This window comes from Cetorhinus maximus, chromosome 11, assembly GCF_964194155.1.
Source record: "Cetorhinus maximus chromosome 11, sCetMax3.hap1.1, whole genome shotgun sequence".
NCBI classification, from domain to species: domain Eukaryota; kingdom Metazoa; phylum Chordata; class Chondrichthyes; order Lamniformes; family Cetorhinidae; genus Cetorhinus; species Cetorhinus maximus.
In genome coordinates, this window is record NC_135889.1 from 73,028,969 (window position 1) to 73,046,246 (window position 17,278).

Consider the following 17,278-nt stretch of genomic DNA (forward strand, 5'->3'; position numbering starts at 1 on the left):
TCCAAATTCGAGAACCCATTTCCATACACTCTTCAGTGGAGGAGTTCATTATTGAGGAGGGATGCCTGAATCCTTCTAATATCTGGATTGTTATAATCTAGCTAAAGCATGTTAAAAAGGCTATCTGAAGATGGTAATATTCACTGCTGGTCCTTTCCTTCAGGGAGAGTTAGATCAGTTCTTCAAACCCATTCAAGTGTCTGTCAGGTCTGTCTTTCTCAACTTTGAGTAAGAGTGAATAACTGAGGAGTGCGTATAATCCAGAATGGTCACAAAAAGGGTGAGGATCATAATCCACTTCGGCATTTATGCAGAAATGACAGAAATTTATGCCAGTTTCTTGACCAATTTTGCCACTGAGAAGTTATGTCCAAATTTACTGCAGAATCCATTTTCCTAGGCTGGAACATAACAACCAACATAAAACAAGCACAAATTCAATCACATTTCCTTACATTCTAATTTCTATAATCCAAGTGGCAGGACAGAGATTTAAATTAATGGCTGGTTTAGTCATGTCCTAATGATATTGATCAAAACTATATACCTGCTATACCAGCAGTTCTCAAACCTTTTGGTTGAAGGATCCGTTTTCAAGTGAGTAGTAACCATGGGCCTCCCCCATCTAAATTATAATACTATATAATAAAGTATGAAGGTACTGCATGTAAATAATAGTTTAATAATGTTTTTAAGAAAACAGGTATTTATTTACAGGTATCAGTAAGATGGATGTGCCTGCTTCTCACTGCAGTGTCTGTCTATCTTTAGCAGGAACATGGAAAGATCAGGTGCATGGTGAGAACAGAGCAAAGAGAAAATAATGGAAAAGCAGGTGGAAAGCAATGGTGTGGAGAGAGCAGGTGAATGGAGAGAACTGGAGATTGGGAAGTTTAGAACACAGAAAGGACAGAAGTATGGAAAGAGCAGAAGGATGAGGAGAGCAGGGAAGAAAGAGTAAATCTCCTGCCACCACTCATTTACTTACTCTTCACTGTGGCACCTTTACATAATTTCACAGACAATCAGACCCCAGGGGCCTGCAGGTCCCCAGTCTGAGAACCACTGTGTTACACTTCATCTTGTATTTCTTTAAATAATCAAATGTGCTACTAAATTAAACATTATTGTTCACTATGTTAATCCTTGATATGTGTAACTTATTCAGAAAACTTAAATGGGAATTTGTAGGAAACCAGATTTGATTACTAGCTACAACTGGATCACATGGTTTCATATAGACACACTTATTATTATATAGCTACAACTGGATCACATGGTTTCATATAGACACACTTATTATTATATTGCTGTATTGGCCCAGTATTTATTTATTTTGGTATATACTTGCAAGAACTCTTCTACTCATTGCATCAATCTTTATTTCAGCAAATCAGATAATAACGAAGAAGTAAGCAATTTGAAGAACTCTGAAGTTGTACTTTTAAGTTATTAACAAATATAAGTGGTAGAATCTAACTACATGACCTCAGTTCTTTATAAGCTACACATTTATGTTAATATATTTCCATGAAGAATGCTTTAAATCTTGCAATTTATATATGTGAATTGAATGTTCATTTAAATGAGTTGATGATGCATTGCAGAGGAACTTGAAAAGGTATTTGAATCTCTAGTGTAATGCCCCATGTGCTGGGAAAAGTCTGTATTTTCTTTTTGTGTGATGTCTCTCTAAGAACAAAATGTGCTAGGGAGTATTTTGAAAGTGAGTTAGTTGGCTTCCTGATTATGAATCATTAGATTCCAAGAAATGCCCAGGTTACCTGGGTTTGCCATAGTTGATAGACAGCTAAGAAGAAAAGGGTAAATAGAAAATTAATTGTAGCAGGGTTGGGTTTCAGTCTGGTTTTTCTGTTTGGCAGTTCAGAAGATTGAGTATTCAGGAAAAGGGGAAAACAAGCAAGGCTGTCTCTGAATGGAACAGCTTTTGCTTGGCAGTCTTCAAACAGATCCTAGTCTTGAAGGAGGTCTCTGAGAATAGAGCAGAGACTGTGTTATTGTGTGTGTTACATCGTTGGAAAAGACAGAATACTGGAAACATGAAGAACAATGGATTGTGGACTGGACAATACCCATTGCCGCTGTTAAAGTGGTGCCTGATTCCATCAGACCGTTTAAAAGAGTCAGAGAAGGGACCACTGAGGATTCTGTGCCAAGTGAGAGAGGGTTCATAGGTGTGCGTCTTGGCAATGGTAATAACTTCCAGGAACTTCAGAAGGAATACGGTTGCTGGTGAATCTGACTCAAGAGCCAAAACAATTGGATGTGAAATGAAAGACTGTGAGATTGCCTGTAGAAATTAAGGTGAGTGCTTGTAACCACGTGAGGCGTATCTTTATTGTATTGACTACATAAAGTGAAATTTACCTTTTTATTTGACATGTCCTTCATACGTTATGTTAATGTTTAAATTATGTGATTTTCGTTGGTTTATTACAGTAAAAGTTTTTAAAAGTGGAACCTAGTCCAGCATTTTTTTTCATTGGCATTGTGGAGGTTCCTTTCTTTCAGAAGTTATTGATCTCTATAGGGATTGTAACACCAGGGCAGACGTTAATGTTTCTAATAACAATTAAAATCATTTACATAGCAAGAAATAAAAAATGATACTTTTGAACAAGGAAGCATTAATAGCTATAAAAGTCCCTTTCCTAGAAACAAATCAAGGTGTCAGACATGAGAAATATAATTACTCCCCCAGTTACACTCGCTATCAAAAATTTGGTGGTAAAACTCTTGCAAACAGGTCCTTTGCATGAGGGTAGAGTTATGCAAATGAGTAGAAGATTATGTCAGTAGACATATCTCAGGCTCAGGGCACATGATTGAAGATATTCATGCATAATGATAATTCAGAGTAAAACATGATAGTCATGCTGAAAACTTCAAGAACATTCTGGGCTAATATGATGCAGTATATTAAATTGGACAACGAACAACAATTCTTTTTACAGGAATAAGTAATTGAAAGGGAGAAGAAAAGGGTTACAACAACCAGTAAATTGCCAGCAAAGCTAAAGTGGGACACACTGGTACACATTGGCATGATGGAAGTGGAACCTGAACTTAAGGGAAAATGGAATCAGCCAGCAAAATTGTGGTAAAATGCTGGGAATTCTGCTTTGTATTAATATTCATTGATTGTGAAGCCTGCCCTGATGGGATAGCATTGATCACATGTTGGGTGAATTGTTGGTCCATTTACTTGAAGAGAGCCCATTATTGGATGATATTGCAATGGTAATGCAAGTAGTCGAGAAATCAAATGCTTCTTGCTATGATAAATCTGCATCTAAATTAGTGTATTAATTTAGTATACTCGAAGGAGTAATTGAGAAATTGAAGGGCTAGGTTTTCTAACCATTGTCTATGAATGGATGGGGAATCCATTCTTACAATCATTCAGAGAAGTAACCTAGTTTATCACATTGGAATATCTTTGCCTAATCTATTGCATACTAAGCATAACCGTTTATAACTAATAATAATTTAATAAATGCAAGTCTTTTGTTCTTCCTTGCTTTCTTTACTTGCATATGTGGAGGATGGTCAAATTACTTGCCAATTCCCATAACAGCTTTGGAAGTAAACGCAGTTCTTGCACATAAATTGATTTTAGGTTTTCTTCTCATGTCTAACCTGCCACGTAAGAAAACAAATTAATTTGTTACATCCTTATGAACGCACATTTACTAAGTGTCACCCAGAGTCTTAACAACCGACCGTAATACATCCTTTGTGGGTACCGTCAAGTGTATGGTGCTTTAAAAGCAGATGCAGTCCACGGTCACTATCATAATCGGTGTGTCATTTCCCTAAGCATCTTCACAGCTTTGAAAGCAATGTTCAGACTTAATCCTTTAGCTGCCATGTATACTTCGTAATACCATTATGTTCAGACAGATGATATCTTTGATCATCCTGTAAGCTCTTCTTACTGTTGTGCATTCACTATATGCACATGAGATGCTGCATTTTTAGCATATTGCCTTTTGATTTCACAAGTTAGGCTTGTCACCTGTTGTAAAACTACAAAATTATTAGTGTGCTCTTAATAAGAAGCGTAGAATAGCCAGTTAATCTAAAATAGAAACAGGTAGTTTGATCAAATTCAAATGTGCAATGGTTTTAATTATTCTTCAGGCATAATTGATAACTTTGTGTGTAAAATTCAAAAATAGTCATTCACATGTGTAAAAGAGTACCTAAATTACAAGGACAAATATTTTTTGACAACACAGTTAAAGTCCATTTGTACTGTAGTTTCTGCTTCACAGTGATAATGAAGCTTTAGATAAGTCCAAAGTCAGAACCCTATCTGTAGTGAGAGTCTGTCTGGAGGAGATATTTGGATTTGGCATCATCAGGAGTATAACTCCATTGCTATGTGGTACAGAGTTAAAGAGTGTCCAGTGATTCTTTTAGAATTTTTGGCTACTTTTAAACTACCTAGAGGGCAGGATTTTTCAGTTGGCGTGCAGGGGCGGGCCTGACACGCCGACGCGTAAAATGAAGCGTGGTGTTGTCGGCGTGCGTCACGACGTCATTGCGCTGAGTAGCAATGTTTCGTTCGGCGGACGTGCACTGGAGTCGGCGCCGATATGTAAACGGCCTTTTAAGGCCATTAAGGATCTAATTAAGGTTGTTGTAAATGCTGCCCATCCAAACCCTTGCGTTTTTTAGGAAACCTCATCCACGGGCGAGTTGAGGTTTCCTAAAGCTTTTATTAAATAAATAAATAACTTTTCATAAATATAAAAACATGTCCCATCTCATGTGACACATGAGCGTTAGGGAGATTGCACGTGTGAAAGAGTGCTGGCCCCGACTCTCCTTTTTCCCCCTGCCTGCACAGGTGAACGCTACCGCTTGCGTCTTACGCTGGGCGGGCCTTAATTGGCCCACCGTGTAAAATGGTGGCGCGGAGCCGATAGCGGGCAGCAATTGGCTCTGCGACCACCCCGCCCGCTCCTGCTAAGCCCGCCACCAGCTGAAAAATTCTGCCCAGAGTTAATTTAAATGTTGAGATTGTGAACATTGCCGCCCAAGCTCTCTAAACATTTAAATTTAAATACTGGGAGCGAATGCACAGACCCCTTTTCCGACAGAAGTATTGAAGTTCAAGCCAAACCTTACTAACAGAATCCTGCCTGATTGGCACCATTATCGATATAAATGCAACATTCATCACAAGGGCTGGTTCTATATTCATCCTAATCTCTGACCTATGCGCAGAGCTTCTCTGCTGCAACCCTGAGGTAAAAATATCAATGCCTGACACACAAAATCATCTAGTCACCAGCACTGAAATTCTCAGCATAACCCTGGTGGGAGACTAGCAGAACTCACAGGAAAACAACAGATGCCCATACTAGGAATTTCCTCAGGCTTTCTCCCAGTCCACTGCTGCATCTTATGGGAAGGTTCAGAAGTCATACTGTTTACATGTGTAAATGTGGTTTCTGCTAAAGCTACAATGGCAGAGTGGAGGGGCACTGATGAAATTCCCGGTACTGGTTTTGCCATTCAAAGTCAGTGAAAGTCAAAGGATACAGCTAGTTGTTACTGCTCCTCAGACTAGATGGGGACTTGGCCTATCAGTGGTAGTCATATACCAATACTTTAATGCAAATTGACCAAGAAATCAAATTGTTTCAATGACTACTGCCCTGATATTTATGGGGAGGTGGGGAGGGTGTGGTCTTCCCAATTCTAATGGCTGGACCATATTCACATCTTGAATGTTCATTTTCCTCATGGCAGCTGGCCAAATGGGCAGGATGGTTGATGGGTGAGTTGAAATACTAGCAGCAAGAAGACACAGCTAGGGACCATTGGGGCTGCTACCCTGCAATTGAGAGGCTAAAGAAGCCCACGAGTGGGATCGGAGAGTATCCTGCAATCGGGAGAGCCAAGGGGTGTTGGGAAATTAGGGCTGGGGGTGAGAAAAGCTGGTGATTGGGGCTAGACGAGGCCAAAACTTGCACATTGAAGAGATATAGGGCCAGGTTATCCATCCATTGGCTATGAACTAATGATAAGATGATGCTTACAAGCATTAAGGAAATAAAACAAAAACAAAAATACCTGGAAACACTCAGCAGGTCTGGCGGCATCTGCGGAGAGGAATACAGTTAACTTTTCGAGTCCGAATGACCCTTCAACAGAACTAAGTAAAAATAGAAGAGAGGTGAAATATAAGCTGGTTTAAGGGTGGGGGGGGACAAGTAGAGCTGGATAGAGGGCCAGTGATAGGTGGAGATAACCAAAAGATGTCACAGACAAAAGGACAAAGAGGTGTTGAAGGTGATGATATTATCTAAGGAATGTGCTAATTAAGAGTAGAAAGCAGGACAAGCAAGGTACAGATAGCCCTAGTGGGGGTGGGGTGGGGTGAAGGGATTGAAATAGGCTAAAAGGTAGAGATAAAACAATGGATGGAAATACATTTAAAAATAATGGAAAAAGGTGGGAAAAGAAAAATTTATATAAATTATTGGAAAAAAAAGGGGGGGATCGGAAAGGGGGTGGGGATGGAGGAGAGAGTTCATGATCTGAAATTGTTGCACTCAATATTCAGTCCGGAAGGCTGTAAAGTGCCTAGTCGGAAGATGAGGTGCTGTTCCTCCAGTTTGCGTTGAGCTTCACTGGAACAATGCAGCAGGCCAAGGATGGACATGTGGGCATGAGAGCATGGTGGAGTGTTGAAATGGCAAGCGACATGGAGGTCTGGGTAATGCTTGCGGACAGACCGAAGGTGTTCTGCAAAGCGGTCACCCAGTCTGCGTTTGGTCTCTCCAATGTCGAGGAAACCGCATTGGGCGCAACGAATGCAGTAGACTAAATTGAGGGAAGTGAAAGTGAAATGCTGCTTCACTTGAAAGGAGTGTTTGGGCCCTTGGGCAGTGAGGAGAGGGGAAGTAAAGGGTCAGGTGTTGCACCTTCTGCGGTTGCATGGAAAGGTGCCGTGGGAGGGGGTTGAGGTGTAGGGGGTGATGGAGGAGTGGACCAGGGTATCCCGGAGGGAACGATCTCTGCGGAATGCCGCCGGGGGGGGGTGAAGGGAAGATGTGTTTGGTGGTGGCATCATGCTGGAGTTGGCGGAGCAATGAAGGTGAACAAGGCAAAAGAGAGATATGAAAATCCTGTTGGAGAGAAGAGCAATAAGCAATGAAGGTGAATTAAGGAAATTAATCTAGTTTAATACATCAGAATATGCTTTGATCATTGCTTGATGTATTATTGACTTTATCCATGCTGATTTATAATACACACATATATATATATATACTTCTGACTCAGGAAGTGAGAGTGCTTTTTCTGCCTGAGTCAGAGGTATAAGTTCAAGTCCCACTCCAGATACTTCAGCACATAATTTAGGTTGACATGACAATGCAGTACTAGATGGTGTTCAATCAAACCTCCTGCTAACTTATCATGGAACAACAGCGATGGCAGTTATGGACGGGCCGGCAGACTATCAAAATATTTCCAACTGTATGTCTAGGAAAAGTCACATGAGAAAAATGAGCAGAAAAATCTGAAGTGGAATTTTAAGCTGTGACTGCAGATTTCTAAACAATATGCAAATAGTTATGATGAAGAACCTTCACCTGGAATGTTAACCAGTCTTGTCTCTTTAAAGATAACAACAGGTCTGCTGTGTATTTCCAATTTTTCTGATTTTATTCCGGCATTTGTTATTTTACTCTTTATCTGTAAATATAGGTAGAAGGTTAAGTATTGCAAATGTCGCTGGTGCTGTTTGTGTATTTAATTAAGTGAAGTATGCGTCCTTCTGCATTAACTTGCCTTATATACCTGGGAGGTTTATTTGTTAAACATACTGGTTGTGATTTCTGTACATTACCCTATTGAGGATCATTACGATTTGGTCAAAAGCCAGTAAAATGTTTGAGTTGCAGATGAACACACAGAACTGGGACCACAAACCTGTAAATTCAAGTAAGAAATAGAGAAGGTAACAACAACATTTTAGCACATTAGAATTACTCTTTGAGCGTCTTTTAGTTTTTTAGTATAGAAGTAAATTGAAAAAAAATAGAGAATGAGCTACAGAGCAGAGGGGTTGTTGTCACACAATGACACAGACTACATTTAACAACCACTTAGGTCACTACATGCAGAAGTAATGCCACAATTTACATGCATTGGCATCCTACTCCCAGCAATGTGCAAGATGGGATAATGAGCTTAAAACAATGGTAATTAATACGCAAGAACAAAGGCTCAAAATTAAAAATGAATAGCAAGCTGCTTTCAGCCCGCTTGTAAGACAGCATTAAGTCATTCTAAGCCATTGCAATTCAGGATGGAACCCACAGTGCATATACGATGGATAAGGGGTAGAGTTCAGTTCCTGAGAAACTGCGATACTTTCACCTGCAACAATTCTTTGTAGAATGATAAAGTAAGGGAAGTCTCTTAAGGACTGTGAGTGACTCCATCAGGTCCCTGGAGATCAGGTGTCAAAGTTGTCTATCAGATGCCTGAAAAGAAAAAAGGGCCACATTACTCAATGCTATTGTGAGACAGTTGTCATTGACTGATCAGGCCTTTTTACCAAGCTTTCACAGTCAATGAAACCACCTGAATAGATGAAAGAGAGACAGCCTCTGACAAACAAGAGACCATGGAATATTCATTGTGCATCTGTGAGGGAAAGATTAATGTATTAGAAATTAAAATGGGTTCAGAATGTATGATCTTGCTCTAACACTTGGCTAGACCTGTGTCACTGAACACTAGAGCCTGAAGTCAACAGACAATTCTGCCAAGGTAACTGAAAATCATTAAGCATTTTCTATTGTGTGTAGTGAATAATAAAACTTTCCTCTATTCTTTGCCTCAAGCTGACAATGAATAATTCTGGAGCCATTTGCAATGTTAACGGTACCTATCTGAGCCATCCATGCCTTTATGATAAGGATACAAATATGCATTTCAACACTCTGAACAGACACTGATTCACAGGCATTTGAAAGGACACCTGTCACTCAAATGAAGGACCTGTCAGTCTCAGATGTGCGACTGTGCCAGAGAAATAACCAGACAGATTATCTATACTTTTTCTTTTTTTCTTCAGATTATAACACAGTTACGTTTGCCATAGAATGACAAGTGATTTACACTGGAAAATAGATTGTGTTTAAAGTAAAAAAGGGCTATTCTCTTAGGCAGTCTTATTCTTCACAAGCTTACAACTGTATCAAATATGCTATCATAAATGTGATCTTTGCAGTGCTGAACGCCATTATACTGGATATTATAAGCATTTAACCTGTTTGCTGACATAAAGGTGACATTGATAAGTTCATATCTCTGACGTCTAGTTCAAAGCGGTATTTGTGATAGAATTGCTCACCAGGAGCCCGTAGGCTGTGAGTCAGAGTACATTTCTCATAGCTACAGAAAGTTGAAATGCATAATTTAAAAGAAAAATTCAGAAAGCATTTGCATGACAAGAATAAACTTGTTCACATTTTTTCCTGGCATATTTTATTTGAAAGTATTACAGCTATTACAGTTGGCAACAACAAATCATTATTATTCCCATGTAAAAGTATTTCATTATCTCCCTACCTGGAGTTTATAAATGCTCATTCCCATGAGCTATACCATTGCTTCCCAATTATCATGGATTGTTTAACCCTTCCATCAATACCATTGTGGTATTGAAAAATTCTCAATGTACCATTGAAGGCTGATTAGGCTTATGTTCAGATGTTATTTTATTGTGTTTTTAATGGAGAAGTTGTGGCTTGGTAAATCTCTGTTTTTGGCATCAGATCAACACATCATTAGGTAAAGTATCTCTCTTCTCCCTCAGTCCTCACTTTATAGGTAATAGAATTCAGGAATTAATAACTTGGAGTCATTGTTTTATTTATTCAAGTCATTTAAACAAAAATAATAGACCACATTATACAATAAAATATTGGCCCATTCTAGAATAAAAGTTCATACCAAAGGAATTATCAACGATCTTACTTCTATAGAATTAAATGGGAAATTAGGATGCTTTAAGGAAATGACCCTCAGAGTCTCACATTGCTATTGCAAAGACATCAGATAAAAAAAACAGAAAATGCTGGAAATATGCTGCAGGTCTGGCAGCATCTGTGGAGAGAGAAACAATTAATGGGCAGATTTTTATGGCCTGCCCACCCTCCCCCAGCAGATTTGCAGATGGGGATGCCCGTTAATTTCCCTGGGTGGCCTTCCCACCGTCTTCCCACCCGGCTCTGACCTTTCTGCAATTATTGGACCAGTTCATACCCGGCCTCAAATGAAGCTGGTGGGAGGACTTAAGGGGCAGTAGGGAAGCCCAGCAACTCACCATGGTCTCGCGCGTGAAGAGGGGCCATCTCCCTCAAGGGTCCCCTTTCGACATCAGGCATCCCCCTAGGTCTGCCCCTGGCAGATACTCCTTTACACCCCCCCACACCCCTGGCCTATCCATCATACCCCCACCGCCCCTCTTCCCACTGTCTCCGGTCTCACCTTCCCTCCTTGCCCTGAGACCCCCTGCACTTACCTGGTCCTGCACTCCAGAGATTAGGATATGGTGACTATTTGTAGTCTCAGTCCTGGCCACTGCTACCACTGGCACTGGTGGGACTACAGAGTTGCCGGTCAATCAGATTGGTCAGCAGCTCTCGGAGGCGGGAATTCCACCCAAGTGAGGGGCGGAAGCCCCATCTCCAGCCAATTAACACTCCTCGGCTGTGGAGCTGCTGTGATTGGCGGGAATAGCTACCAAAAAATGACATCCAAAAAATCCTGCCCAATGTTTGAAGCCAATCACATTTCATCAGAAGTGCAAGAAATTAAATATTTCACAGTAGCTAATTGAGTTCAGAGCCAGGGAGGAGGTTGGTCTTGGGGGAGGAAGGGTGGGGGATTGGAGTTTGCAGATGGGAGAAGGGAAAATAAAAAGAGAAGGTCTGTGTTGGGTGGAGTGCAGGAGTAATTAAATGGTAAAACGGATGATGGTACAAGACAAAAGAGGATGGTAATAGGAGCAGAAAGAAAGATCCAGTGAGGGCTAAATGGTAGAAGCATAACCACTGCTGTCTGAGAAAGTGGGAGGCATGATTACAATCTGAAGTTGTTGAACATAGTGTTGAGGCCACAGGGCTGTTCCTCCAGCTTCCATTGAGTTCCATTGGAACAGTGTAGGAGACTGAGGACAGATTGGTTAGATTGGAATGGAGAACTAAAATGGCAAGTGACCAGAAGCCAGGGTCAAACTTGTGGACTGAATGAATGTTAACAAAGTGATCACCCAATCTGATTTTGGTTTCCCCAATGTAGAGGAGACCACAACATGAACAGCAATTAAAAGACAGTCTACTAATTAGGAAGAAGTACAACTAAATTGCTGTTCACTGGAAGGAGCACAAAGTGCAATGCAATGTGGGAGAGGACCAAGATTGGGGAAGGATATCAACATCACAGCCTTCACCCAAGTTGAACAGGAAGCTCTGAAAATTAGTGATCCAGGTGAAACCCATGAGCATCATGGAGAGCAACGCTATCAGCTTATCAGAACTGGATGTCTGTATGTTATTTGTAACCTTTCATTAACTACAGCAAGTTTCAGCTTCACAATCTTGTTGCATTCTCAAGATTATCACCCACTAACATTTAGCTTCTCAGTGCCATCCGAATACTTGACCTTTTTCTCTTTCTTCTGGGTACTTCTTGGCAGAAAGAATTTCATTAAGACATCTCAGATGATGACAATCCTCCTGAGGATGCATCGGCACATTTATTACAGGTATTAGCACCCTGTGTGTGCTGGTATGTATGAGGCAGAGGAATCAGCACATGGTGAGCCACCTAGCATGAGTAAGTAACAGCAACTTCAGCTGCCAGAAACAGCCCAGGAAATGGCTCAGTAGAGGGCAAGGTCATGTTTCAACTTTGCTGGGCAGAACAAAGATGAAGACATCAGGAGACCAGGCATGAAAAGGAAGCCATTTGTTTCACACAAGCAATTGAAATGCCTGGCAAGGATATTCAGTACCTTGTTTGAAGGTGTGGAGGAATTAATTTTCTATGTGGTGTCATCTTACATGCAGGGCACCCTGAAGAATTTGGCCACCTTAAGGAATGTTGTTGCTGGGCCCTCACAAAGAAGACAGTACCACCAACCTTGGTAGCATTGGTTGAAGTTCAAATAGCAGCCATGAAGATTCTGGGCTCAAACCTGTTCTCTTCCTTGCAGAGGCAGATGTTCATCTTGAAGAGATTGGTGAAGCAAATGAATGAGGACTTTCATAGGGTTGCCTCATCTGCGGTCTTCTCTCCTACAGATCAGTAGAAATGCTGAGCCTCACAGAAATGTATATTGGAAACAGTACATGTTGGGCTTTCTCAGGATGTCAGGATATTTGCTGCTTCACCACACACTCAACCAATACTCGCCATTGTACCAACAAATCAGCTGGGTCAGACTAACCCAGTCAGACCTCTGTGATTTTGCATTGCAATGGAATCGGGGTGCTAATTGTGTCTTAAGACCCCAAATTGAATTTATGCATAACCAGATAGTTTTAGTATAGTCCATGAGCAGAATCATCTCAGATTTGCACTAAGTGTGGTAGTGGGCAGGAAAAATGACGCTTTACCTGCTGGCCAGAATGGCGGCTTTTCATGCCGTATTGCCCCAAACCCATCGCATAAATTATGCATTCCTGGGATACACACCGTTTCGATGGTAGGTGGGCTCCGATTCGCATGCCACGCTGTCACCTCACTGCTTCATTACGCTAGGCACCACATTTAAAGTACAGCCACGCTCAGTGCTTCCAGCCCAGGACTGCAGTAAAAAAGACATGACCCCGAAAGGCAAGAAGACTGCAGACTTCGAGCGCCATTTTGACACAATGGAGGTCCGCTGTGATGTCCTCTACCTCCACTCTGGCCACAGGAGGGGCAGCTACATTACCACTCCGGCTTGGTAGGCGATGGCAGTGGGGATCGGTGCTAATGCTGCATAGAAGAGGTTGGACATCCAATGCAGTTAAAGGATGAACGATCTCATCTGTGCAGCCAGGGTAAGGCAACCATCTCATCACTCCAAACTCACACACTCAAACCCATCACACATACACTGGCATTTCACTCACTGCCAGCTTAGGGGCATCATCACCCAATCTCACACACATACCCTCACACGTCCATCTGGCCTCATCTCCTCTGGAGACTGCCTCCTCAGCCTGAACCATTCTGAGGCCACTTGCACAGATCAACATGTGTCCCCAAACACACCCTGGGATACCCTCCTTCCCCAGTACAGCTCTCGCCCTGCAGCCTCTTCCCTTGCCTGAGGCCACTTCTGCCCCTTCCCCAAGCAAGCCCTAGCCCTGTAGTCATTGAAAAGCCACCCACATATGGCTGGTCTGGTTGGTAGAGACCTACCCGTGAGCTCCCCTAAAAGTGATGTGGTGCTGTCTGCGGAACCTGGCACTGATGACTGCGAGTGCTGACTGAAGCAAGGTAGGCAAACAAATCATGAAGTGCCGAGTGAAGTGCAGCCCGCCAAGTACATGTCTTATATATACTGTTGTGAAACACACCGGCGCGTTTTGCAGCTGACGTGGGTGGACTATCCAGCGGGGGTGGGGGGGGGGGGGGGGGGGATGGGGGGGTGGGGGGTGAGTGAGTCCGGCGGGCTGGCCTTGTAACGATGTGCTGATGTATTATAATGAGGTTCCCGACATCCGATGGTGGGGAACATGGCCCGCCATCAACGGGCTGAGCAGACAATTGCAAACTTCTTTCACGGCATCGTGAATCTGATTTTTGGCCTTCTTGCCATATTGCCCGCTCACACCATCGAATATGCCTGATGCCAGAGGGCACAGAAAATCCCAACCCATATGTTTTTGAACTAGGGTGAATATCATACATTTAATAGAATATAAACATGACAACAGAGACTGGAGGATAATTAAAGTCAAATGATTTGTTCCTTGTTTATTGTAATCAATTTCTTGTGCGTGAGAGCAGTACAAGCAAAAATGTTTGGAGTTCCAGAGAGCAACTGGAATGTCTTTAACATAGAACAATAACAACTTGTATTGTATAGCACCTTTCACATTCTAAAACATCCCAAGGTGTTTCACAGGAGCATTACCACACAAAATCTGACACTAAGTCACATTGGAGGTATTAGGGAAGATGGCCAAAAGCTTGGTCAAAGAGGTAGGTTTTAAAGAATTTCTTAAAGAGAGGGGTGGGGAGTTTTAGGGAGGGAATTCCAGAACTTAGGGCCTGGCTGCAGACACAGCCACCAGTTGTGGAGGTGCTAAAGTCAGGGATTCTCAAAAGGCCAGTGTTGGAGGAGCACAGATATCTTGGTATATTTAAATGCTAAACCATAAACTACAAAGTAGTCTTAAGGTTCACTTACAAATAAATGGAGGAACAGAAAATGTTTTGCTTTTGCTAGCGATCGATCAGAGAAGCAAGAAAGCAGCAGTAGGTAGAGCATGAATTGTCAGTTAGGGGGATATGCTCTGGAATGGAACTGAAGTTGGTGATCAGCAGAGGAATGAAACAATGTGAAAGAATATGGTGTCATTTACTCCCATTCGGATCAGCTGCTCGTTTCTGTTCGAATAGAATACAATTACTTTTTTAAAAATTCAGGTTCATAGTCGACCTAGCCATTCTCAATACACAATGTTTTGTCAGTCTATCAGTCTGCACTGAGAAAGATCAGCAATCCAAAGTATGTCTTTCTCCTGGATTTGTGAGACCACCATTGTCGAACCTAACAAAAATGTTCAAATATCTGTGAATGATGGAAAGGGACTGATGGTTCTCTCTTACCTTACCTGTTATGTTAAGATTATTTGAAAGATGTTAAAAACATATGTAAAAATCATTATTGAAACGTTGCTTGAAGAAGCATTTCATTTTCTCCTACACAGAAAAACATATCAATGCACATTGAAATAGCTTAACATTAACCTCCATTTGGTCGTCTTTTAGGGTACAAGGTAGAATGTGTAAGTAATAAAACAAAGATTTTCATTTATATGTGACAATGCTAGACCCTCACTTCGAATTGTACTGGAGGGTTGACTCTTCTCGAAACCTTTGAGCCTCTGAATATGTTCCTAGTACCAACAGGGGCTTTTTCGCAACTGTTCTCATGTTACTCGATTAATAATCTAGGTAAGGAAATTTAGCATCTTTACATGGCCTGGCCTGTCATGGTAGTTGACTCTTAACTGCCCACTCAGTCTCAGAGGAAGACAACTGGGGATGAGCAATAAATGCTAGACTTACAAGTGATGCCCACATCCTGAGAGTGACATTTTAAAATAACTAAGGGTTCCATCTTTGGTGAAATTCATTCATAGCCTCAGGCCATAAATAATGGGCTGGATTTCACAGCTTCCAGCGGGGTAAGGGAGGTGGAACGGGAAGTGCCTGGTCTGCTCGCTCCCAACCCACCATTTCAACACGGTGAATCAAGCATTTGCCTACCAATTAGCGGGCGCCCAGTGGGAAGACTGACCAATTAGCATTGGGAAATAGGACTTCACACCCAATTGGGCATGTAAGACTGGACATATGGCAGGAGCAGAGTTAGGCTGGGAACCGGAAGTCAATCACGGCCACCCATGTTAAGGCATGCTGGCATCGGGTTAATGGCAACTTCTCAAGAAACCCATGTTTAGTGATAGCACTCTTTGAAGAAGGCAGCATCCATAGCAGACACTAGGGTGGGATTTTCCCCCACTGCACAAAGTGCAGGAGTGGGCATGAAAACTGCATTCTACCCACCGGCCGCAATGGTGGGTTTTCACACCATATTGCCCGGTCCCTGGCTCATTAACTATGCGGGCACATGTAACACTCCATGTCACTGGCGGGCAGCCTCTGATTCACCCGCCCCACTGTCAGCTCACCACCTCCTCATTCTGGGCGCCATATTTAAAGTGCAACCGCACACAGTCATCTCAATGCCAGCAGCCTGGGACTGCACCACTGAAGACATGGCTCTGAAGCCCAAAAAGACAGCGGTCCCCAAATTCAGCAACGCTTCACTGGAGAACCTGCTGGACGCAGTCGTGGCTGACTGCCATGTCCTCTACCCCCGCTCTGGCTATAGGAGATCCAGCAAGGTGACCAATCCTGCTTGGGAGGCGGTGGCAGCATTAGTCAATGCCAATGCAGTGCAGAAGAGCTCAGCCACCCAGTGCAAGAAGAGGATGAATGATCTCATCTGTGCTGCCAGGGTAAGTCAACCATTTCATCACTCTCAACTCACACACTCACGAGGCCATCACACATTTTCAGCAAACCTGTAATCTGCTCAATGAAGGCTCTGGTTGATGTGTGGCTCTCACTGTAACACATCTCAGCCTCTGTCTGTGGATTTCTAAACAGGCCTGGGTCATGAGCCATCTCTTTAGTGGGTATTCCTTGGCTCCAAAAGCCAACCCTCCAATGGCTCTGGTGGACAGAACATCTATGGCAACAAGGAATACCTAATTATGTAAGAGCCATGACTACTGCACACACCTGTATGATCCTTTGATGGTGGTCACACACGATTTGGACATTGATGGAATGAAAATCTTTATGATTGACAAATGCACCTGGCTGACTCAATGGAGTTTTGATGGCCCCATGTGTGCAATTTACCATATCTTGAATTTTGGGGAATCCAGCAAGACACGTGAGGCTTCTGGATCTCTCAGTTTGACTAACATCATTGGTGTTGAAGGAGATGAAGTAATTTGTTCACTTAAACATTGCATCCATGACTACCTTTATGCAATGGTGAGCTGAAGGTTTAGATAAGCCACATATGTCTCTGGCTGGTGCTTGCAATGATACCAATGCAAGTTCATGGTCACTGTCATCTTGAGAGTGGCCACCAATGCAATTTGAACTGACCTCCCCAGCCAGTAATTCACAAAGGGAGGTCAATGTCTCCCTGGAGATATGCAGGCCGGAATTTTCCTGCCCCTCATGCCAGTGGGACGTTCCCATCCCGCTGATGTGAATGGAGATTTCAATGGCTGGTTCCACAAAGGTAATTTCAGCACTTAGCTTGAAGGGCCCGTTCTGCTGACCCCCCAGGTTTTACTGAATGGATTACAGGCAGAGCAGCACAAACCTCAATTTGTGAAAAGAACAGTGATTGGGGAGGCTTTGCTTTACATGACAGAGTTATGTCACATCAGACCTGCATCACAGCCTCAGA